Raw genomic sequence first — 26,353 nt, 5'->3', positions numbered from 1 at the left:
AATTTTAAAGTAAGCTACAACCAGGATGTAACTTGCTTTTGTCCTCTATTACGTGCTTCATTACAGCTTGATTTCAGTTTTGTATCTGAGTTATGGTTCTTTCCTGGAAGAGAAGGAGCCTGGTTACCTCACCAAGCTTTCATCCTGTTAGCTATGGGCATAGGTTTTGGTTGGGTGTTGGTTTGGTTTTGGTTTTTTTTTTCCTTTGTGAAAGGCATTTGATTATAAATGTGAACTGACCTAGAGGCTGTTTGATGGTCATCAGTTTGGAGGAACACACACATTTTGTTGTGATTGTGGGCTGTTTGGAATGTTCTGCTCATACAACCTGCTCCACTGGTCATTCCTGTGAACTTGGGATGGCCTGTTTATTTAACCTATTGTGGAATGTAAAAATTCTGAATTACATAGTAAATTTTAACTATTAACTATGGTATGATTATCAATGCCTTCCTAACTGCTTCAGAAGACATGTCTTGTTCTCCTTGCTGTTTTATTAACCACAAAGTTATACTGACTATAATAAATATAAGTAAATAACATAATTTTAATAAATAATTTTATTTTTTATAAAATTCATATGTATATCCTGATTACAAACATATTAAATTGTATGAGGAGAAGCAGAAATTTAGTCATTCTTAAGAACCATTACCTGACTTCAAACAGAGCAGCATAACTGAGATAAAAATCTATGTTTAAATTAAAATACAATGCCGTGAAATGAAAATTTGAAACCGAATCAATTTCATTAGGTCCAGTGAACATTTAAGTTGCAGGAAAGGCTCAGTACTTTTACTGAAAGAGCTCTCATCTTAAACTACTGGGAAACAAATAAATATCCATATGAATTCTTGGCATGTACTGGGGGACTTGAGCATATCCCTGTTAGGAAACTTAGTGTGTAGGTTTAGTGTATATGGGGCATTCCCTGCAAGAGAAAGGATAACACTGGTAATTTTATAACCAGCCCTGTAGTAATAACTTTGGTGCAGATATCTGACGCAACATGCATATTTCAGAATCCACAGTGCTGAGTTAGTTTTCCTTCCAGGGTCCGGCCTTACTTATAAGGAAAGCTTTCTTGAAAGAAATCCATTTACTTTGGTAAAATTTCTCAGAAGTACTGGAGAATTTCCTTCGCTTTTTGTCGGGATGTGAAGCCTTCATTTATATCTTTTCACATTTTCTCTGAAGCCTTGAGCCAGCTCTGCCGGTTCGGCTGTAAAGCTGTTACCCAGCTGTCGGCTTGTACAGTGATATTTTTAATAGCTCCGATATCGCATGCCGAGTCTGCTTAGGCTTCCAGGAAATACGTGTTCTGCCTTGGATGCGCTCAAGCGCACAACGCAGTTGTTGGAGTGGTCACTCCGTACTACCTATCATCAGATCTGTTAAACTGATGCTTTCCCTATAGTCACAAGAGAAGAAAGTGCAACGTTGGAAGCACCCCCTCCGTTTATTGACTCCTAAGTCTTGCACCCCGCCTAGTTCTTAATCTTTCTTTTTCCTTTTTCTTCACTGTTTCTGCAGGGCCCATCTCATCCCTCTGCCCTTGCTCAAGCGTGCACATTGCTGCACAGGAGGCCACGCTGTTACGCCTGTAGCATGGCTCCAAGGAAACAAAAGTTCTGCTTGTTGTCGTCTCCCTTTTTTATGGATTTACAATTAGTGCTCCTGAGATTTTCCCTCTCCCAGCAAGGAATGAATCATACATTTAAAAACCCAAAGACTTGCATTCTCACATAACTGCACTAACAATGACTTTAGGAAAAGATGAAAAAAAAGAAATTGTAAAATACTCATATTAAACTGAAAGCATAGGTACAATATGAAAATAGCATTTTTCTTGCTGAAAGGAAAAAAATTTTTTTGGAAGAGAATACAAAAAATATTGTTCAAATTGGACCTTCCCTATAAAGAAAACTCTGTTTACGGTGTAATGGACATTTCTAATTGGGGTGATCTTTGTTTAAAAATGTTTTTTACCTGTAGTTTCTTATTCCCTTATTCCAAGGGCAAGTTTTCCTAGGTCCCCAAAATACAATAATCTCTAAATGTAATAATTCTAACATGTACATAATCCCTCAAAAGACACTGACAAAACATGCTGCTTATTTAGGTATACACGGGTTCAATTTCATACCAAATTTCACATGCAGAATCTAATTCAGCCAACTCATTAAGCCCATACTTTGCTTGAAGCCAGGGATAACTCCATTGACCCTAACAATCCTATTAGCAGGTTTACCTTGCTTTTAAACCCACAAATGTCTCATTAAAATAAATGACACTGACTATATAGACTTTTAACTCACAGTCCAGACAGATACACATGATTAAACTTTGCTCAGTCAAGACCACAGTATTCACTGTCTGACAACTTTATCACTGATGTGTGATAAGGTATACAATTAAGTACAATTATACGTTCTCATGTCTGGAACAATTTTAAAAAAATAATTCCCTCTTTAGAAAAGTTTTGAAATTGTCTATTTTGCTTGTACAAAGAATGTATTTTCTTTTGTCATCCTGCACCCAGCACAAAGTCTTCCATTCATCATTGACCTGGTTTCTTCCCCTCTTCTATTTCCCTTAGAGATTAATAGATACAGTTGCAACAGCTAACATTTTAAAAATTGGAAAAAAATGCTATAACGATTATAGAGAAAGTATACATTTATGTTTCAGAAATTCCAGAACATATATTTCATGCCTTGCAGTGTGAGTGTGTTCACAGCTTTGAAATCTACAGCCTTTTAATGACTCTTGCTAGTCACTTATTGTGGTCATAAATTTTGTAACATCAGATAAAACATTTCTAGGTGGGTTCTCAAAGAGGAACTCAATAGTTTAATGTGCTATGCTGCTTATATAAAGCACTGTGCTAACAAACTGGCAGAATGTCCTAATTAAATGTGGTACAAGTTGTATAATGCAGTGGTTAGTAAATCTATGTTACTGACTCAGGAGCAAGGCACAGTAAATTATACATGATGATCACCGGAAATTAAAACCAAGTATGTGCAAATTGAACACGCAAACAACAGACAACCTAATGTGGGCTTAATTCCCTTTTTAAACCCACAATTCTTTTTTTTTTTTTTTTTAAAGCCCTTTTTAAAATATGAAAATGCAGGTTAAAAGCGTAGTTTTGTTTTTAGCAGAATATGTGCTTTTTAATCTAACACTTCCCAGGTGAGCTTAGTCATAAATAACCCCAGAAAGCTCCAGTCACAGGAACTGTGAATGAAATGCTGTCCAGAGCTGAGGAGCTTGCAGTCAAGAGGGAACCGTCAGCTGTGCTATATGAGAGACAAGTGCCACTGATTGTCACCCAGCTATTTATTCCTTCACCAAGGAGCTCCTTTAACACTGAACAAACCAGGTAGAAAACTTCTGAGTGTTAGAGTTGCAAGAGAGAGGGTTATTTGGCCTAGAAGTGTATGAATAATTAATGGGATGGGTGGGAATTCTTAGTAGTTATTGATATTTTTTGGACAATTATCATTAGTAACTGATAAAAATTCAATGTATTATCTATCAGGTATAATAATGAGAGAATGCACAACTTAAATAGCATTCAAAGAAAATGATCATTTTAAGAAAGACTTCATAACACAGCGGTCAGCTATTGTGTTTTAAGAACGCAACATACAATTTAACCAGATGTAACTGAAAGTTAGTTTTTTGGCTGGATAGGAGAAGTATGCTCTACAGGAGGTCATACTGATGGAAATGTTTATTTTAACTTTTTAATCAATGTGCATTCAAATCATGAAATAGAGCATGAATTTTAAAGTGAACATATCTGGAGCAATGGTATGCATAACATGAATCTGGTCATAACAACTTAAGTTAGTTAGTGCTACTATCAAGACTGTTTCAAGGACCATTTTTCTGCAGAAATTGGAGGTGTTTATAAGTCACAGAGAAAGAAGCAAAGTAGAAGATCTTTCTTCTGATGGATGAATTACTAATATTTTCTTCTTTATCCAAGGAAGTTCAGTAGTCAACAAAGAAATTAAGTGATTAACTTAAGCTGTCTTTATTCTGTCATTACATTTCACTCAGGCTCGCACTACACAACCCTGTGGCACACTGAAGACATGGTAATAGATTGTGTGTTTATATGAGTTTATATGGGTTTATCTGTATGCTCAGGTGTGTTGACTGACATTTAACGCTCTTGCACTATCTGAAAAGAAAGATTTGAAAAGTAAGGGTTTACTGAATAAGCTTAAATGCAGAATAACATCTACTCACAGATGGACAAACATTAGATTTACATAATATAAATGCAATCTAATGGTATAAACTGATTTTTTTTTTTTTAACTCAATCTATTAACCAAAATAATTGTTCGTGTAATGAAACATTTAGAACATTCTAGGATGACTCCCAAAGACTCTGGTGAGCTTTGGATCAGGTCTTCAAAAAAATCCAGCATGTGAAATGACATTGACCTGTCCATTCATGGCATTTTTTATGCTATACTATTGGAAAAAATATGTTCAGAAAAAAAAAAAAAATCTATGAGCATTTTATGGTGCAAGGTTCTTTCAATAACCTTTGAATTATTTATCTATCTTTCAAAATCCAAGATGCATATAATTAAATATTAAAGATTAAGGTGCAATATTTCAGACTACAAGGAAATGGCAAAGATACATTAGTAGCTAAGATACCATCTGGTCACTGTCACTAAGTGTCCATTCTTATCTGAATAACTTACATGTGCAGTTGACAGTAGGTTTTTCTCCTACAGAACCACTTTAATTTCTTAAGGAGCACCTCTGAACTATTGTACCATTTCTTATCAAATGTCTACATAAAGCTAAACTTGCTGTTATTGAAACTTTGAGTAGAAGCTATTCTTCCAGACAGCATAAGCTTTAAAAAAACAGCTACTGTTATTAGTATGCCGAGAGCATTTGTACTATTTCTTGTACACAGGCTAATCTGCAATTTTTAAACATCAGCACAGAAAAGGTGAGAATGTATGACAGCTGTCCTTCACAAAGGGACAGATTTATTTTCCACAGATAAAATGTATAACTATAAGGAATGTACAATAAGAAAATATTAAGAACTAATATTATGAAAAAATATTGAACAATAATTCATGGCATATTAAACACACCCAGAATTAAATATTTCAGTTTAGTGTGATACGTCATAGGAAAGAACATTAGTTATAACGCAGTCATTGCCCACGTACTGTGAAAAACCAATATTCTGAGAGACCAGGAAAATGACTGTTGCTAATCTAGCTGCAAAAGCAAATGTGAACTGTCCCCAGATTTCTTTTCACACAAGTATTCTCTACACTCTTTTAAGGAAAATGACTGTGAAGCTAAGTGCTGTGTGTTTTGCCCATGCTATGCAAGTAGTAGATGATAACCCCCACTTTTATTAGGTGAAGGTACACAGAAAGATAGATGAATACGCTGGTTTTATGCTGTACCAATGTGCTTGGGTCAATCTCACTGTTATGTTTGGTCAAACAATTGATTTTTAGTAACATTACTTGAATGCTCATCTCCAGCTGAGTGACATGACCTCATGAGTCTTGAGGATTTTATTATGCAGACAGTTAATGAATAAATAGGCAGAGGAGCTCCTTGAGACAGGACTTCTGCTGGACCCCAGGAGTTTCAAAGGAGGTTAAATGCACCTTCTCGATGCATCCTCTGCCTTCGAAATCTTGAGTGCTGCCGACTGGAAGCTGAAAGGAGGCAGACCTGGCTGTGCATGCCTTGCCTTACCACTTTTCCCCAATTGTACCCTCTAGATGGCTCTTTGCTCTCATTCAGCTCAATATTTCTTCAGTTTTTATGTATTTGCTTAGTCCTGTGAAAGTGTGTAAGACTTTTTCACGTACATAACAAGAGGGCAAGGTTTCTGGAACCAAGAGGATGGCTACACAACAGGAATTGACCTCAAATAAGTTTTCACCAGGCAGTTGTGCCAGGGCTTTCTATGCAGAATGACTTAGTGTCTTTGCTGTGCGTGTCACCAAACATGCACATTTCTCTCCAGGAAGCTTAGGAGAGGTTCTCGTCATCCGAGAAAGTGGAAAGAAGAAAATGTTGAATGCTACCAGATGAAAGAAATCTCTTGATCAGGTTATCACCAGAAAGCCTTGGAGGGTCTTGAATTCTTTTTTCTACAAAAGGTCCATGAAGCAAATGGCAAACTTGAGTCTCTGGTGGAAGGAAATCCTGGATAAGGTGGAGCTGGAACAACACAAAAGATCCAGCTGGTTTTGTAGTCTAGTGTTTTGGAGGAGGTCACAACTGGTGAAGGTGTCACATTGAAACCACTTGTTAATGTAGTAACACAGCTTAAAATAGTCTCCACAATCACAGTAAACTCTACAAGTCCTTTGGCACAGTCATCTAACTGGAAATTGTTGGCACATAGCATTGAACAATGATAAGATGATGAAGGGGTAATACCAAGGCAGTCTTGATAAATCATGTGACTTGATTGCTTCAGTCTCTCGTTCAGCAACGTAAAAGCATAGCCTTTCCTTGTATTAACTGATAGTTGGTTCATTTCTGAAATGAAAAGCTTGAAAAATAATTGCAGAGTAGTCCCATAAAGAGTTTAATAGCTTCTGTTAGAAGCAGAAATTTTACTCTGTGTTCAGGGTAAAACACTGTTATACTGCAGAGACCTCTGCAATAACAGAATGTGAAATGAAAGCTGAAACTAGCATTTATAAGCTATAAAACTTACACTGTTTGTATTATATGAATTGCCTTGTAATTGCATGAAAATAGCATATATTAAGTTGCTAGGAAATACTGGGACAATCTTCTACATATCCTTTTACATGGTAATATTTCTACAAAAGTTATTTACTCATTACCATAATATGATAAGTCTTGCAATTAATCATTTTAATTATATGCAGGTACATGGTCATTTCATGTAAAATAGTTTTAACGGCGAGCAGTTCTTTAGCTCAGAAGTGTTTCAGTGTCTGCATTTAATTGCATGTTTTTCTATGAAGCATAACGACGCTCTCTTATGGAGAATCGTCTATATGTAAGGTTTAATTTCTTTTCAGCACAGTCCTGTAACATCCCAACTCTCACTTCCAAGGCCCAGACACAACATGAGACAGTTCTGCTCTCTCTCAGGGTGAAACTGCAGATTTCCTTCCTGGTTTAATTTCGGAAGTTCCACGCAGCAACCTTGGCCTCCTGAGTGCTGCCGAACCCAACGTACCTAATTTGTAATTTAAGCAATGTTTTACAAGTTTTAATTTTATATTGAAAACCTAAAATCTCTATTTTTCCTAAAAAAAGACACACTCCAAGCAAAAGAACATTTAAGATGAGACATTCAGAGACTTGCATTGCAGCACATTTATTCCAGCAAGTATAATCTTCACCAGAAGTTAGTGCATTTTGTTTAGATTCCACAAAGATTTTGCAGGAAGGGTCACCCAGATTTCAGACTGGGAGCGAGGAAGGCAGCACAGTTCTGGGGCAGCTTCAACAAGAGACCTAGCTAGAGCTCTGTCCTGACACTTTAAAAAAAAGAATTTGCCTTTTGTTTTTCCCTGAGCTTCAGAAGGTAAGATACGGAACCACTTCCTTCTACCAGGGAGTTCTTGCAGCGGTGTCTTAAAATCAGGATATCCCCATATTCTGCACAGGCTGCAGAAATAATTCTGAATGCCTCATTACCTGCCAGGAGAATATACTAATAGAAGCTATGACCTCTATTATCAGAGCTCAAACAAAATCTATGCCTGCTGCCAAAAATTATTGCTTGCTTGTGGCAAATCCTCTGTGCTCCTCGTTCTTCCGCCACCTGTAAATCATGGGTACGCGGGCCCTGTAAATACGAGCTATGCTAAATAACAGTGTTGCAGGGGTACTTTGGGTCCCAGAGAGGCAGTAGCTCAGGTTTATTCTCATCTGTGAGCAGCTGTCTGACTCGGCTTTTTTACTAGTTAATCAAATATTGGCCAAATAAGATCTGACCTCTCGCCTTCCCTCGCCCCGCTGCCTTGGCTGACGTGGCTGATGCTCCCTCCTCACATGAATCATCCGTGGCTGTGGTCAGCCCTGCCTCTGCCCTTGTAATAAGCTCTTCTAATATTATTGACACAGCTTGCACTGGCAACAGCGTGGTTTTTGCCAGGGTGGCTTGTAGGGACTTCCCTGAATGAAGTAAACTGAGTGAGAATTTAAGGTTTTGCTGGTCCAAATGGTGCATGCAAACTAGTAGGTTGAAGTAGCACACCAGTAAGGAAGTCTTATGTGCAGACATGACTGATGTGAACCTTGCAGTAATAAGCAGCAGAGTACCAAAAGAAGAGGCTATGGGTAAAAAATGGTTTGTCATTAATGCTGTAAGATAAAACCCAGGCCAGGTCTAAAGTCAGCTCTTCCTCTTCCTTTCTACAATCAAACCTTTTCTTGCTACCCACACAGTTAATGGTTTGGACATATCACTAATGCTTTTCCCACCTGCCTTCCTGCTAGCCCGCTTTGCCCGTGCTTTCATCCACGGCCCCTGGGTAGCACAGCTGCTATGATGCTCATCAGTGTCCGAAGCCTCCAGCGCTCGTTGGAGTCAGGGGTGGAGACAGAAAAAGGATGAGAAACTCTCTGAATCCTGTTAAAGATGAGTTAGGATTGAATTTGCGTTGAGCAATGTGGGCATAACAAAATAGTTTTCTGATTAGCTGTTTTATCTTAGATTAATAGCACTTCATGTTGCAAAGTATCCTGCAGAGATCTTTCAGTGCTCTTTGCATGTGTGTATGAACTTACGTTCTCAGAGAAGCATCTTAACAGACACTTATATTACATATAAGTACCTATATTTGGAAAACATATGACCTTTAATTTGGTACTTCTTTTGCTTCTTGCTTTTACTGGTGGTCTTTCAGGATTTTACAGTCAATGAAACACAGGATTAATTCAATCACCACTTTATTAACAAGAGAAATCATGAAAAAAGTAGGCTGGCATTCTCAGGGAGCAGCAATGAATTTCCTGATTTAATTTGCCATGCACTATTTTATGACAAAGCTGATTGACGTTCTTCTGGTTACTATTTACTTAAATACAAGCTTTCTACCAGAGACTAAACAATGTATAATCCCTACAGAAACCTGAGGTGCCTATATTAAAATCAGATGTGATGTAAAATGGAGAGTTTCTGTTATTCTTGGCTCAGTCATATGCAACGATGGTAATTTCTACCAGCATACTCAGTGCCTGTGCTTTTGTGACAAAACAGAAGAGGCCTTTGCTTGGCTGTTTCGCTTCCATTAGTGACAGGATGACTTAACCGCGTTAATGCAGGCTAGAGACTTTCTGTGTCAGAGATGGCTTCGCCCGCACTTGAGAGACAGAGGAAATGTATGTGGGAGGGTGGTGTTTATAAGCAAAGTGCTTTATTATGCACCAAGGCACACAGGTATGTGAACATAGAAGTTGTTATTCCTCCCAAGTGGCCAACATCTTCCTCACTTTAATGGCTAGCTTCAAGAAAGAGGTTGCATAAACCCTGCTAATAGCTGCAGTTCCAGGTAAGTTTAGCAGTTTCTTAAGAGAGGCTGGGAAAGCACTGGCAGGAGCAGGGCACAGAGCAGTAGGGAGTCAGCGTACTCTGCTGTCCCATAGTTTGTTAAAAATTCCTATGAATGCCAGGTATGGGTGAAGGAGACAAAAAGGCTCTTACCAGAAACTCCAAAACTCTACTAAGAACAACAGTGATTTGAAAAGTAAATAATGAAGCTCGTAACTAATTGCAAAAATAATTTAACTTCTCAGCTTCAAGTACATGACTAGATCTGTTGAAGTAATACTGTAGAATGAAAGCTAAGGGATTTTTTTTTTTATTTCTATTCTTTACTATCAGCTTGACAAGAAGAAAGAGCAAGAAATAAAGAAAAATAACTTGCTCTGCACGCTGGTGGAGAGGATGCTGGATTCCTTCTACTCATGCTACAAACGTGTGAAGTAGGAGATGGAATACCATGTTCACAGGAAAAAAAACAAGTCTTGCAATTTATATTTCCACTTAGCATAGAAAGTGAGAGCAAACAAAATTAGAACAGAATTAAGCTTTTTTTCTTTGCCTAAAAGGAAACAATATGAACAACAGGAGACGTGTAATTTGTTTGCCAGACGTGAGATTCTTATTACATTTGCCAGAGCTATCTAAGTAATAATACTGTTTCTATTGTCATAGGCATCATTAAACAGAGAACCTACAATTTTCCTGGAATACACATTTCCTGAGTCATAATCACCATTAACTTGAATGATAACTATTCAAGTCTCAGAGCCTTCATTCATTATAACCGTTAATATTTTCTAGCACCTACTAATGATTTGCAACATAAATATTGTAGAAAGATGTTGTTCTTTCTTCTAAACAATTGACAAGCAAAATTGAATATTGGCATATACATAAGGCTAGAATTCACATTTACTAAGAACCTGGTATCTATTTCAGCAGTCAATAATTAGTTTATGACACGTAATCAAGTAGTTTACAACACTAATACACCACCCAGATGAGAGTGTACTAAGTTCTGTACTCCCCAAAACAGCTGGTCACCCATGCCAAGACAGAAGATCCAAGGTTTGAGATGGACTGTTTGCTATGTCTGAACATTCACCTCCCTTGGGGACTTGCAATATTTTCAAGTTTATGATCATTATGTGATGGGCAACGGATTGACAAACTGGCAAGTGTTACTGGCTTTTGCAAATGACAAATGACCAAACTCTTGCTCTTGAGTAGGGCAGACACTGGTGAAACATTAACCCCATTATCAATTTGTAGACAGTACCAGTGCTATTTAATTTCTTTGTGAATTTTAAAGAGTAGCATCATTACTGCATACTGTATCTTGGTATTGTCACTGTGTGGAGTTAAGTGTAACCACGCTGCAACTTTAGGTCAAAAATAGCTAAGTTATTTATATTTCCCACATCTAAGCACTACCCTTTCAGAAAGCCTCCTTTTCACGGTGGATGTTTCTGATCATGACTCATCAGTTGGCTGAATAAAATCTAAACAGATAAAGGAAAAAAATACTTTTATACAATTTAATATCTAAGAGAACCCACTAATTCTTCTGCATATTTCTGCAAAGTTTGTGTAAGGCCTCTGTTATTAGGTTGATTCAGCCCAGAGGGATGTGATATTTTGTTTTTATGACTCTGTATAATTCTTTGCCCTGCAGTTGAAGCTGCATTGTCCCCTGACTCACAACAAGTGATGAATTACAAGGTAACGCTGCCAATTTTCCAATACACACAAGATGAGAGATATAAACAATCATTTCCTCATAACAGCAGCCTGAACTAAACTGGGCTCAACAAAACTGAAGTAAAACCTGCTCAATGACAAAACTAATTTTTCTTACAGACTGTGATTCAGTATCTCCTTTGGGTCCCATATTTGAAATCTGGGGTATAAAAAATGCAGTATTCATTTCTATAAGCCACCAACCAAGGCCAAGTCTGGATAGCATTAATCTATACATATGCACATGTATGTACCTATATGCATGAACATACACACATGCGTAAGTTGTCACTATTATTAATACTCCATATAGGATTATAATTCAGAGCCGTAATTTCTTAATCCCTCATATACCTTCTCAGAGTGATTTGGGTTTTTTTAATTGTAAGTTTAAAATTCAACAGCTCTGTACCTTAAATCAGGAAGATCTTATCTTTCTTTTGCCCTGAGTTCAACTTCTGCTAAAAACTCTAAGAAACCTTAGAAATATTTCCCTTTTCCTCAGAGCCTTATTTCTGTATTATATTTCAAGTGTTGCTGTAACAAAACTTTCACCTAACCATATTTTTTTTGTATGTCTTGGGGCTTTAATTACTCTGATAGAGGCTTCAGGACTGTTTTGGAAACCTTCTGTCTTCACTATTGTCTCCTTCGACACCTGCAAATCTTTGTGGTTTATGGAATCAAAAATTCAAATTACTCTGTAAACTGAGAGATGCAGAAAAAAAGGACGCCTTGTAGATCAGTAGGGGAAGAGCTACAGATATGCACAACTATAGCTATATGCAAAAACGCAGAAATGCTGATGCCTGCACACGCAAACCTTGGAAAAATTCCACCTCATTCATGAGTCTTCCTCTCTCTGCCTTCACTGTATGTTTTCTGAGTAGCAAATATCACCCTTTTTCACTATGTTTGACCCTGAATTATCTCTGTGAGCATCTATGAAAGGGTGTAACCCTCCCTCATTATTACTCATAGGCACCACAATATTTTTCAGGGCTTCTTTTCCCAGCTTAATAGAGATGAAATCTCTCATGAGGAGAAGAGTGGAAAACTGACTCACAAGTCAGAGTGAAGGTGAGCTTTGAAAGTAAGGTACAAAAAAAGACGGAAGCCATACCAATGCAGACTAGTAGGAAGCAAAGTTTTTTGGCTATGGTGCTTTGGCTGGCCTGAAAAGATGACTGCAGAATAAGGACCTGAAATAACAGGTTACCGCAGGAGTGAGAAGAAGTGATTAATCATGCAGGAGAAAGTGGTGACAGCAGAGAGGAGGCTGATGGGATTTAGTGAAAAGGGCATTTTAGAGGAGGTGAAGAGAGTAGAGTTTGAAAAAATCCACAAAATCAGGCAATCTAGTAACAAAGAAACAATAGTGTAAGGGGATAAAGAAAAGAAGGTAAAAGAGATAATTATTTAAGCCACCTTTCCATTTTAAGCAGGCCATTATGATAAAATCTACCAAAACCCTTGCAAAATATAACATTGATTCAAATCTGGGAGTTTGGAAGTAATGTATTCCCTTCACACATATAAAATAAGCAACATCACAGGGAGGGAAGTTAGGTAGGCAATTTTGGAACAGACTACCCAGACAAAAAGCAACGTGAAAGCCGTATGTCTTCTGAACCATGCAGCAGAGATGTGGATGAGCAGTAGGAAATTCATACTCCAGCGCACAGAGAGGGGTCTTACAGAAGAGATCTTTTTGTAGCTCACTGTGCATGCGGTTGTAAAATGTGGAATGCAAAAATGAGATGGAAGAGACAAGATTTGGGATGTGCTGGTGACTTACTGAGTAAATGCTGATAGGAAGTTGGGATTCAAACGCGTTTGCCTTCCACAGGTGCAAATTGCCACAGCACCAGCAGATGTCTGGGGCAGCTCTTCCAGTGAGTCGCGTTATCAAGCTAATTTTTGTGAAGCAACAATTTTTGGCTAGGATATTCTTGTTAAGGTGAAAAGAAGACAGCAGAGTAAAGGGCTGAAAGAAACCAGTTGAGAGATGAAAAAAATACTGCCAGGAGGTTTGTGTTTCAGAAGGCTTCCCCTTTGAGCAAAGCTGTTTTACCTAAATCTCGCTTGCAAGCTGTCTGCAGGCTGAAACTGAGATCTAGCAGCTGTTAGTCGTGCCAGAGAGGTGATGTACAAACCCCACCACCTTCTGAAATTTTGAGCGTGCAAGATACCAAATGATAACAAAGCATTTAGAGTTTATGCTATCACTTTACTCTGTAATATTCAGTAAAGTTGGCTGCACTTGGATTGATAAGGAAAGCAGAAGCAAAGTACGGATGCAAGCACTGTCCCTCAGACATCTGTACATATAGACTTCCAATGTCAAGCTGCCCTCTCCCAAAGACAGCCTGGACATAGTTTAGGGGTAGCTCGGACCAGGGACTTTTCTGAACAGGCAGTGTGGATGAGGCCATGGCATCTGTATGGAGGGTGCAGGTTCGCTGTTGCCCTCCGTGACCCTTTGGGGCCGAGAGCTGCCTTTGCTGCTCCAGCCATGGGAAAAGAGAGAGAGAGAGTGAAAACATCCCTCTCCTTCTGAATCTGTTTAAATAAATATGATTTATTTACTCCTAGAAATGAAGTTTTGTCTTAGAATAGAGCTGCAAACAACTACTTCCCTAAACGGAAACCTCTAATCTGTGTAATGGTTATGTTTAGACACTTGCAAAATTACTAAATGCACAACATTAATATCTGAGTGGGTACACAAGTAGACTTTTTATAGAGTAAGACAAAATGGATATGATGATTGCGAAATTTCAGCATTTTACATGTTCGTGATGAATACGCTACCTAGTCAACAAAAAAGACGCTAATACCTGCATCAGTGAAGCTAAAGTACGAGGCAGTATTGTGCATAGAAATTTGGAAAGTCATCAGTGCAATTATCAATAGCAGATAATTTTCTAGATGTTCTCAATTTTTAGCTAGAAATTTTTTTTTAAGTTTTGAATTTAACTCTAATGTTCGTTAAAAAATAGTTATTTCAGTAGATGGCATCTGTAAAATCTTCCGAGTGAAAATGGTCAAGGTAACAATACTCTGAGATTCACAGACATTCACTTTTCTCAGGTAAGCAGCCAGAGGAAAGACCCTTTGTTTATAGTCAGCAATGACACATGAACTAATTATAATTACCTTTATGTACTTTTTTCACCAAACTTCCACAGATCCAAGGGAATTTTATCTAAGAAGAAAAGTAAGATCTTAGAAGCTGGGCTCTGTAATTACTTCCACCCATGACTTCAACACAGCGCTACCAACAAACAATGCCGTAACCAGCCGGGATCCTCCCTCAATTCTCTGCAACAACACTACCATATTTGTTTACATGTTCAGACAGTTTTGGTGCATGTCTTGTTTTATTGGCAGTTCTGAAAAGGGCACATTCTTTAGCAATGACCCGCTCTTGGATTCAGCCCCAAAAGTGCATCAGACTGCACAGGATGTGTTGTTATCTGCTCTGCAACACATAGACAGTAAATTTACTGCTATCAGCCAGACGACAGACAGCTAAATTGAACGTTTTCATATAGTTTTCTTTAATTGGCTATATTTCTTGATATCTATCTTTTCTGATACTGGTCCCATATCAGATGTGAGAAGATTAAGTCTGTCAGAACAATGGGACAATTATTATAGACAGCAAAGATACGACACTCTGACAGTGGCAGGCGCTTTTCAAACTAATGCCCTGTAGTGTGTATTACACACATTCACAAGACCTCATTTCATGGTTCTACAAGTGTATTTTATCCTACAGAAAAAAAAAAAAGAGATTTGCAGCTTTCTCAAACTTGCTAGCAATTGCTCTGAGTCCTTGAGGAGCCTAAAACAATTGTATCTTGAAGTGTAATATTTTTAGGAATGCACGGGAAATATGACAGCACAGTTAGGGGGGCTGTAGATGCATTTTTAGAAGGATTTTATGACTTTTCAATTCAGTAAAATTGGATTCCTTATAAAAAATGAATTTCAATATGTACCTGAAGCTGAAAATCCTAAATGCACAGAGTACAATTTGGGAAAATTATCCTTTCAATCAAAATTAATAAGTAAGAAAATACAATAGTCAGAAAAATGCCAAATTCAGTCATTCACTGAAGACTAAATATTTTCAGTGCATGTCACCCAGCTATTACCTTACTGAAAAAAAATCATATGCTCCAGTAATATGCACTAGACATTTATATAGGTGTCTGTCTAAGAATTTACAAATTTCACTGGAAGTCTCTTACTACTACTATAATTCAGGATGTAGCTATGCCACCTGTCTTGAAAAGCACAACGGTGGAGCAGAATCTTATGACCTGAATTAATTATTAATATATAAAAGTCTCTGTCCTGCTCTTTCAGAACATACCTGTGCTGTTTTATAGCAATGTTGATACATGCTGTGTGCGCAGCTGAAAGACTAAAAAAAAAAAATAAATTGCAACTTGTTACTACACCGGAAATATTATCTGCTGCAAAATCCGAGTGAGGAGAGATGTTATGGCAATTAATTAGACTAAGGAGGCCTGTTACTGTTACTATTATTTCTGTGTGAAAATTGAATTGCTGTGTATGATGGTACGAAGGTACTTTGTATGGAGGACACAGCGATAGTTTGTGGTAGAAAATAACTGTATCATGACCAAGTTTGTACCTTATGTAATATGTTTTCAGGTTGTCTCAGACATGACCAGGAATCACATGGCATTTTGGGGGGGCAGCCCTTGTACCCACAGGAGTGGGCAGGAAAGCATCGTAGAGTCTAAGGCAAGGACTCCATGGACCGGAAAGCTGCATTTTTACAGAATGAGTGTTTAAGACAGCTTTATACAAGGTCATTTAACATGGCGTATTTTAGATCAAATATATACAGACTTTCTATCTCCATGTTGTAATCTGTATATCTTATTAAAATACTTGCCTTCTTATTTCTGCACCCTCTTGTCTTATTTTATGTTCATGACAAAATAAAATGGTAACTTTCATCAAATTATCTTTACCTATAATTTCTGGTATCTGTGTCTTACATGGCCAAGTAAGACCATCCTGCTTGACAGGTGAGTCTTGACTTGCTTGTTTGTTTTTTTTTTTTTTTCCCCAGTGACATTTGAAAACCTCCAATCTGCTTTCCTATTGGTTACATCTTGCATCATACTGTTTGTGACGAAAAAAAAAGTTCCCTTGCCCTATGCGTCCCCTAAATTATGAATTATTCAACCACTATACTTAAAAACATTATCTGTGTTTTTAGTTCACAGTACATTAAATGCTGCAGTAACATCAGTCAATTGACTTTATCGTGCCGTCCTCAGAACTATAAATGAACCAGATTTCAGCTGCAGACAGACCTGCAACCTTGAATATACTCTTTCCATACAGCAGCACAAAAGATGACTGCTATAAAGTAAATTTCTGTAGAAAATAATCAACAATCAGATAGAGTAACAATTTCATAAAACAATTGTAGGAGGAATTTGTAGTTCGATGTAAAAATCCCTTAAGCCTATGTACTGATCGTCATTAGCCATGACAAGTACATTAGGCTACATTAGATAACCTCATTAGCCAAGTACAATTTACCTCAAGTCGCAGATGCTTTTTGGAAGGTTAAAACTGATAATCACTTTTTGATTGTAAGATTGATGTTGAAAATAAAGGTATGTAATTTCCCTTAGGTCAAAGCTGAGGGTTTCTTTTATGTTTTATAATGTTTTTGCTTTGTTCTTCTGCAAGTAAAAAGCTAAAGGTTGGCAAGGAACGTGGGAATTTAGGATTAATAATGCCTCTTCTTCTCAAAATATTTCTGTTGATTTTGTAGCCGTGTACTTGATAGCTCATAAAAACAATAATAATTTCAGTGCCAAAGTACAAAGAAGAAAAAACAGCCCAAGGTAATGGTTTTCCAAAGATACAGATACTATAGATGCTGAAATACGTGGAGAAAAAAAAAAAAAAAAAAAGATTGTTGTTGGCAGAACATGGAGGGCAGTGATTAATCTCAGGAAGAAAGGGGCAGATGTCAGACATTCACCAGCATGCAACACAAGTGAACAGCATTTAGAAAAACAAGAATGCTTATGTTGCCTGAGGATAGCTCATCCTTCAAGCAAATATGGTAAGTATGTCCAAATCGGCATTTATCTCCAAAATGTTATCTGTGATGTATGGCACAATTTTTCTTTACTTCACTCCTTTTTGCACTTCTTAGGACATGTTGATTTTCTGAAATGAAAGAAGGATTATTTGAATACAGTCTCTTGTGTACGGATTGCACAATGGGAAGGGAAAAGAATCTTATTCATGCAGATCTCTCCGTGATTTCTTTTTGTAGCACTCGGGTTCGAAGCTGGAGTTACATCTGTGTTGTGATAAACGTCCACAAGTTTATGGGTGCTTCGTACACCAGTCTAGAAGGGAACTTCATTTTCAAACCATTTCATTTCATATGATGAAGAGTTGTTTGCACAAAGAAGTTGGTTCCCAGTGCTCTAAAGGTTATTAAAAAACATTTATGCACAAGAGACACAAGAGTGGCTGCTGCTTTTTTATTCCTGTGCAATGAATGTTTCATCACTGTATATTGCAAAAGGTGAAATGTTTACAGTCCTGTTTGGTGTTGGTAAGATAATTAGTCTTTAAATTATGGGAGGAATTAACCCAAACCTTAATTCTAATGCTCTGTATGTTTAGCTGGACAATACCCAGTTCTGGACAAATATAATAAAAATTTAGTCTAAATTCTCCTTGCCTATGGCTAAATGGTGTCGGGGAACACTATCAATAATCTGTGCTGGTGAACGGTTAGAGTGGTCCCTGGCATGGGGATCAACACCAACAAAACACAGCACAGCTGGGGTGTTAGTGTGAGCCAGGCACCATCCCCAAAACACAGTTTGGATGCTGCCAGCCATTTTTGAAGGGTAAAAGAATTTAAAATACGTATGGGCTGCTCTGTGCCAGCCTCTCTGTGCCAGGGAGCATACTGTGTGTCTTAAATTTACTAGTATACACTGTGCTTCTTCTGTTTGCTGTTGCTTGCAGGGGAAAACAAAGCACTGCATAGACAGGGGACATGCCACCATCACCTGTGCCTGGGCCAGCTGCGGCAGAGTGGCACCGACCTTTGCAGCACCATCACCTGCTGAGACTAAGGTGGGGATGGCCTTGGTCAGGAATGGCCTCGATGCTGTGGGCCGTGATGGCGGACGGAGTATGAAGACATCCTGAACATGGTTATTGTCACCACAGCAGGGACAGAGGCAACTGAGCTACGCTCCGCACACCCCACCGATACAGACGTCTGGAGCTGATCCAAACACCGTTCCAGGCCTTACACCTGACATCTCTTCCTTTCACTTTTTTCACTTTGGCTATAAAATTAACCACTGGCTTTTGCAGGGATTTGTGGGCCCGAGCTGTTGGACACTGCAGCAAGTTTCACATGAGTATGCTGATCTTCAGCTGTGTACAGCAATAATATCCTCTTCAGAGAAAGAGCACTGGAAGAGAACAGTCTCCTCAACCCACACTTCATGTTAGTTTGCACTTCCCCCCCATCTTTCAGAGACCTTTCAGCTGGATGACTTTGGACTTTTACAATCACTAACCTTCCTATAATTTACAGTGATTATTCTTCAGGTTTCACAGTATTATGCAGGAAGCTTATGAATCAGCCTCATGAGCTCATCCAGAGACCTAAACAAACACCTCTTATAATCATTGAAAATAACTACAGCAGGGCTATGATATTTGAAATGTGAACACGTGACTCAACAAACTTCCCTGATAAATGCCTGAGAGCACTTGGAGAGGATCCTTAAAATTTCTGCTGATCTGATTAAACCTTTTTTTGTAAATAGATTAAGTGATACAGGCTGCAGAACACCTGAGGAATGACTTGGCTGAAATATTGCTAAATGCCTTCTGAAAGGCATCAAGTTGACATAATCTCTCTGGCTGGGAACAAACTGGATTATGGAAGTCCTGTCAACAAGAAAGATTATATTATGCTTATATGGATTCATCCAGTGGCATCAAGTCAATCTCCATTCAGGGAGAAAACAAGCACTGAATTAAATGTAGACTCATAATGTTTTCTCACAACAGTGTCTGGGGACTATTACAGTTCACAGTAAGTGTGAGCTGAAAAAATCTTCAGTCATCTCTCTCTAATTCACAGTAAATAAAATCACTTTCGAAACAGTTGTGATTCTTTGCTAGCAGGCAAACTATCAAAATTGCATCTCAATGAGTACTTTTTTTTTTCATATAGGGCTTAACACTCCTGTAGTTAAAGAACAGAGCATTGAGGGCAGTGCTTTTTTGTCACATATTCCATGTTCCTTTCATCAGGCGGTGATCAAGCTTCACACATGATTCTGCAAGTAACGCACATCTGGAAATCCAGAAATAAATGCATATGTCATGTAACACTTGCTGACTACTGAAAGGCTTCACCGTGGAGCTATAAGTAGCCACTGAGACCTCACAAAATCCAACTGCTCTTCCTTCCATGTCTCTCCCACCTCATTTGCACACTTTGGCAAACTTTGGCACCTGGAGTCATCCGGCCTCAGTGTTATATCCGTCCAACCTATCCACTCAAACCATGTGCTTGTAATCTGTAGTAAATTTAGCTTTCATTATTGGCAGAATTTATGAGCTGAGATTAGTCTATCTTTGTAGTAGAAACTAGGTGGATACTTCTGTGGCAACGTACTATGAACAGTTTTCTGAGGAAATAAAACACTAAAAGTCACCCTAGCTATTTTGGAAGATGAGATCAAAATTCCTTGGAAACAATCCCATAAAACTACTGGAACTAATGCTATTTTTAGGATCTAGTTTTGTAAAGACCTCTGAGCAGTGAACTGCCAGGCTCTGAAAAGCCTATGTCCATTTTCAACCTTGATTTAAGCACTGAAGGTGAAAGCCACAAAAGAAATCTAATGGTGTGATGGTAACTTGGGGCCTTCAGCAAGGAGATGAGGGATGAAGTCCTTGCAAAGAGAAAAGTGACCTGAAATGGAATCTTTCCTATTACAGGAAGGCACTCTGACTTCCTTACAGTTCACAGGATACAGGTGTTTATCTGCTCTGCCTTCAGCCTCCTACACCCTGAGTTTTCTTTACAACCAAATCTGGTAAGTGTGGTCTGAGAAAGACAAACCAGTTTGGGCCCTCCAAATCTTTTTTTGAAATCTAATGTAGTTGAAACATGGGATAGTAAACTTGCCCCTCAGCGTTACCAAAGATTTAAGACACTCTCAGCTTGTTAAGAAACAATCTGGAAAGTGTATGGGGAAGGATATGGATGGCAATTTGGGAACATGGGGAACTCTAGCAGGGCTTTGTGGAGTACGGATTTGGAGGTGCTGACTACGCATGTTTGTTCTTTCATGGACCCAGTCGTTAGTCTTGTTGAATGCCAGTGGGATTTAGTTTTCTTCATGACCAAGTCATGACTAAAAGTGAGTCTGGCTCCTCTAAATTGCTTTGATCTTGTAATATTTGGTGAACTGAGTGTCTTCACATTTGCTGTCAAAAGAAGGTGTTCAGGCAGAATTATTTCTTCTGATAGCTGAAAAGGAGGATTTTGGGGGAGAGAAACAGGCCAGGAGCTCTTAAACTCATGGTGGGAGGAAGAAGAGAAAATTTCCATCACAGGAGCTACCTGCAGGCTCTGCCTCCAGAACTTATGCAGGCTCATTCCCCCAGGCTGCAGCAGACTTCATCATGTCTCCTTTCCCCCTCCCCTGCCAGCTCTGAGTGGAGTAGAAAACAAGCAGATTCCTCTACCCTGCCCACAGCTCCCCTTCTTTCTCCTGCGCTGTGCAGGGTTGCTACTCGTCAGCCACATTTTGCTTGTCTGACCATTCAGACCTAGTTCTGTCTGGTGTCCCCAGGGCTGCTGATACGACACATCTCAGTCCACAGGAAAGGACAAAAAAAGGCATAGAGGCTTAAGAGAGCAAAGTAACAGCAACCATGAGTGGTAGATTGAGTTGTGCCCTGTGCACACATGTGTGGACACTTGGCATGCTCATGCCTTCAACAGTGAAGGCCCAAATAGCATCCTGAACATGAGTGCCATCCTGAGACGCTGCCTTTTCTGTCCCAGTGCCATGTAGGGGAATAAAGCCTCAAGGCGGTTGCACAGGGCACAGCAGGGATCGGAAATTCAGAGGATGTGGCAATATTTGTGTCCAGTCAGTCATGTAGGCACCAACACCTTGTAGGAAAGTCTGTCTTCACAAGTGCATCTTCCCAGGGTAGCTGCCACCCCTGGAAGTAAAAGGTCACCATTCCCTTTCCCATTACCCCCAACCAAGATGTATTTGGTTGGCAAAGTACCAAACATGAAGCCAGGAACAGGGCAGGCAGCAGGCACTGTGGTTTCACTCCTTAAAGAGCAGACACAGAATGAGCAAGAACAGAAATAGTTTCTTGTTTCATGTCAGAGGTCATACAGGACGCAGCAGTAGGAGCTGATATATGCTCCCAGCATGTTAGTGGGAAAGACTGGGAAAAAGACTGGGATTAAATCCCCAGTTCTGGCTCCTTGTCTAGAGAGAGAGGAGTCTCCTCCAGCCCATGAAAGCGATTCTATGATGACTGAGGCAGCTGCTGGTTGTGAAAATCTGAGGTTCACTAAAACAGCCAGAGCAGCAGCTCTTGGAATTATTGATGCTGAAACAACACACCTCCAACCTCCTGCAGTTGCTGGCAAAGTTCACTGCATGCTGTGCTGGATTTTGGTATAGACCGTGACAGTCTCAGAGTTTCCCCAGACTGCAAGGAGGCAGCAGTGATTGAATAGCATCAGAATGAAAATTTTCTTTGACATCCCTTTTTAGAAATGTATCCACCTCAGCAATGATGCTGTTTGACAATACATACCAATGATACACTCTGATATAGATAGAAGGAAGACAGTGTTGTAGGATGGAGAGTGTACCCGTAAAGGAAAATGAAGAATAATGATTATGAGTGCTTTTAATATTAAAGCTGTCACTGAAATGAGGTTTAATTGTGGTAAAGCTGAAGGCTGTTTCTAAGCTTGGATGCTGAATCAATGCCATCTAGCGGTGGTAGGGTTGGATTTTTCTTTATTTTTTTTTTCGTTCATTTTATGGTCATGAAGTTCACAGCCAGTTTAACATCATCAAAGTTCCACCTAATAAGTAGAAAAAATTCTTGCTGTCTTTCATACTCTTGTGAAAATTGTCTGAATATTTCTCCAAGTTGAGCAATTAAAAGCCATTGATATATAATGATCAAGATAAGATACGCACAAATTCAAAAATACCTAAATTTCCATTAGTTCAAATACCTGTATCCATCACAGACTAAGACTCTTTGCTGTTGAAGGCAGCATTGCATCACGACTGAGCCAGCACTCCCAATTTTGAAAGAACATCTTTGCCTCACTATGGCCCAAGGAGATAGGAACACCAGACTGACCAGCACTGACAATGCTATATCAGTTTGTCTGACAAAAGGTATTTCCCCCGATGACAGGCCTTCCAATGAGCTGCATTTTCTTAGCTTTTAATTGTGATCATCAAGGTCCCAGGTGTTTGGCATCACACCTGGCCCCTCAGCAATAAATTCTTCTATGTCAACAAGAATTGACAAGAACAGGAGTTTACAAGCAGGATTCATTTTAAAGCTTCGCAGGAAGCCAAAGACGTTCTGATCCCCCTGCAGTCGTATATATGAAAAACGAGCTACTTGGGTGGTCTGTTGTTTGCTCGCAGAGTACTGGCAGAAGTAAAATGTCAGAAACAAATGTAGCCTTATCTCATTACCCCTACAGGTTGACTGCGGTAGTGAGTGTAAATTAGAAGACATACACAGTTGTGAGCGTTGTACTTTATACTCATCAGGCAGGAATGCTGAAAATGCATGCTACGTATCAACTGATCATTTCCTTAAATATATTCCTCACTCCACGATTTATAGTAGAGTACATTCGTAAATGTTTGCTATTCTCTTCAGTGCTAAGCAGCTCTCGGATAAGCAGTTGTTTTAATTTGTTTCTGGTATCAGTGCTGATCCACAGCTCACCTGGCAACAGGGACAGAGGAGGCGAGGGTTGTATTAAAATGTGAAACGGTGGTATACAAAGTACTAAAATTCGGTAAAGACTGAGTGCCTGAGCCACACCTAAAGGTGACAAAAGCAAAAACTCCTTGGGCGGGAGATGAAAGCAGCCCTGGAAAAAATGCAGTGAGAAGATTCTTTGCTTCGTGTTTATTATATTGGTTTTTGTTGCATTGTCCTCTTCTTATGTTTACCCCTACTCTTTTTCTTTTTCCTTTATGGGTTCCATAAGGCTCTTCAAATGTGTCCTTTTACTGAGAAACAAATCCAGCCTTATCCTGTAAACAGTGCTGATATAGGAGATTGGGCTTTGAAAGCTTGGTTGCTGTCACTAACTTTTACCCCCTCGTGAAAAAGCCCTCCGGGACTTTATTAAAAAAGAATCCAACAATACTGGAGCTACAGGTCCTTACACCTACAGAGCTCTAATACATTTTTATAAACATAAATGAACGAATCTGAAATCTAAGAAATTTTCTAAAAACTTAGTACCTTTACCTATCTAGTACACGAAAAATCTGTACATGTACATTGAACATCTGCAACTGATGCATATATATATATAAAGTAATATGCTTTATATGGCAGACTGGAATCACACACAGTCCTTATTTCCTTTCCAAATTGTTGTAGTCTATGCTGTTTCTGACAGTACTTGAAAGAAGTAAGAGCTGCTGTAGTCTGCCCTTGCAAACAGGAGAAAATCATCAATAAATGAAGGAAAACATTGTCAGTGACACATTGCTTTAATTTATTTCCATCAGAGGCAGTGCATTGCCAAGTAGAATTACTGTTATCTTTCAGCGAAGTCCATTTTTTAATGGGAATTTGATACCCAAACTGTAAGAACAGTATGAACCCTCAGAAATGGTCAGCTAACACCATCGAGCTGTGACTTCTTCTCTGCATATCTTCTCAGTTGCATCAGCTGCGGCTTCAAAAGCTTATAAGCTAGTATTATTATCAAACACTTGGCTTGTTCTGGGCATAAAGTCATAGATTTCCCAGCTGAACTAGATGCTTGTGAGTTACTTCAGAGGAGGTTTAGAGCTTTGGGCGTGAGTTCCTGGACATGTGTTTGTAAGAACGTGATACGAACACAGTAGCTGGTGGCAGCATGAATGGACTGTATTTCTTGGTCCTCAACCTTTCCTGTATACTCCTGCCAGAGTTTATTTTAATAATTTACAATAACAGCCCCTACTTTTAAAATCTTGAGAGCCTAAGAAATGAAAAATACTTTTTTCCACCTCTTTAAAGCTCCATAGGGATTGTGCTTGAAGTTTAGAATGGGTTCAATGTCGAACTTGCCAGATGTCCAGTTTAATCCCAGGAGGCCACCTGATGAAAGGTTTAGGAGAAACTGGGTAGCATGGGCTTGGCCATCCTCTGCCATCTGCTCTGCCTCGCAGTGACCTCCAGTGCCCAGTGTTGGGCAGACAAGACAGGTCCTGACTTTTCCCGCAAAGAGTATCACATGTCGCAGGTAAGGCTTAACAGTCAAGAGAATACAAACGATTCACTGCTGGAAATTTTTATCCTATTACCAGAAGTCACCAGTTGTGTCACTGTCACATTCACACTCCCACTAAGCCACTGAAGTTGAATCCTTGTCTTGGCCTGTGCCCACCTCCCACCACACTACGTCCGGACCTTGTCCTGAAATCTCAGCGTCTGTCTATCCAGCTGTAAACCAGACAATGCCGTTTGGTTTCGGCAGCTGTCGCACCCACCGTTGTGAAGCCAAGCTTGGTCAGACCTGGGAGGCAGCTCTGACATTACCTGTCACACAACAGCCAGGGCTGTGCGAGGTCATTCTGTACATCCTCGTTTTTATAGATGGGGGCTGCACAAGAGTCAGGCAGCTCAGAAGTGGGAAAAAAACCCCCCAAACCCACCAAAGAATAAAAATCTTTTCCTTGCCAAAGTCTCATGTGACAACAGAGAGCTGAAAGTTTTCAGGCTTTGAAAAAAGTTAGTCTCTCTTTCTTCCCAAAGCGTCACACTGACATTGTTCGCCATTTCAGCAGAGAAGCAAGGGATGCTGTGAGAACCACCCCTGCAGTTGGTGACGGTTATTATGATCTAATTGGTTAAATAGCACTGGCCTCTTTTGAATATGTTTGAAGATACTTTTAATTATAAAATCCAATGAAATACCCGTCATGCTTTATTAAGAAGCAAGAACTAGTAGACACTATTATGAAGAATTTTTTACTGATGAAAGAAAATGAATGTCAAATAAAAGGATAATGAAATGACACTTACTCTTTTCCTCCTACAACTGAATATGGTATTAGAGTGTTACTTCTGCAGAGCTTCTGAGCAGTTCTGGTATGTCTTTGCACTGCAGAGAGCTCATGGCAACTCCTCAAAGAGTTACATCATAAGGATATTATAGGGCTGCAGATGTGCCCTACTTACACGCAGGGTACCCAGAGGCATTTTCTTGTTCCTCTTCTAATTTCCTTGTGCTTAATATTTGATGGGTTATGGAAAGTCCTAAGAAAAATGCCTAATTCCTGCATCTTTGGGTGATTAAACACCTTTCAGAATCTGAACAGAGGACAATTTTGGTCAAATGCATTCTTATCGTATCATTATCAATTGCAATGACTAGTGCTGTGGTGCCTTCTTTCTACTAAAAAATCCACTTTTGCTGATGGAACAAAACTCAATCACCCGAATACAATACTGCCCTTCTGTTTTCAGTCACTGCTCCAACCCCTGCCTTTTCTCACCACATGTTTTGTAAGAAATGGCTGTTTTCCTCCAGAATACCATGTAACTTTAAGCAACTGGTGGCCAATCAGGCATTACCAAGACAGAATATTTTTAAACCACTCATTCAGGTGGCAGCTTAATGAACAGTATTTTGCAGGCAAAGGATAAGCATTATATATGTGCAATGCTGTTCCATTCTTCTTTTTCAAGTACT

The sequence above is a fragment of the Grus americana genome, chromosome 2 (assembly GCF_028858705.1).
Source record: "Grus americana isolate bGruAme1 chromosome 2, bGruAme1.mat, whole genome shotgun sequence".
In the NCBI taxonomy this organism is placed as follows: Eukaryota; Metazoa; Chordata; class Aves; order Gruiformes; family Gruidae; genus Grus; species Grus americana.
This window is presented reverse-complemented; position numbering follows the sequence as displayed.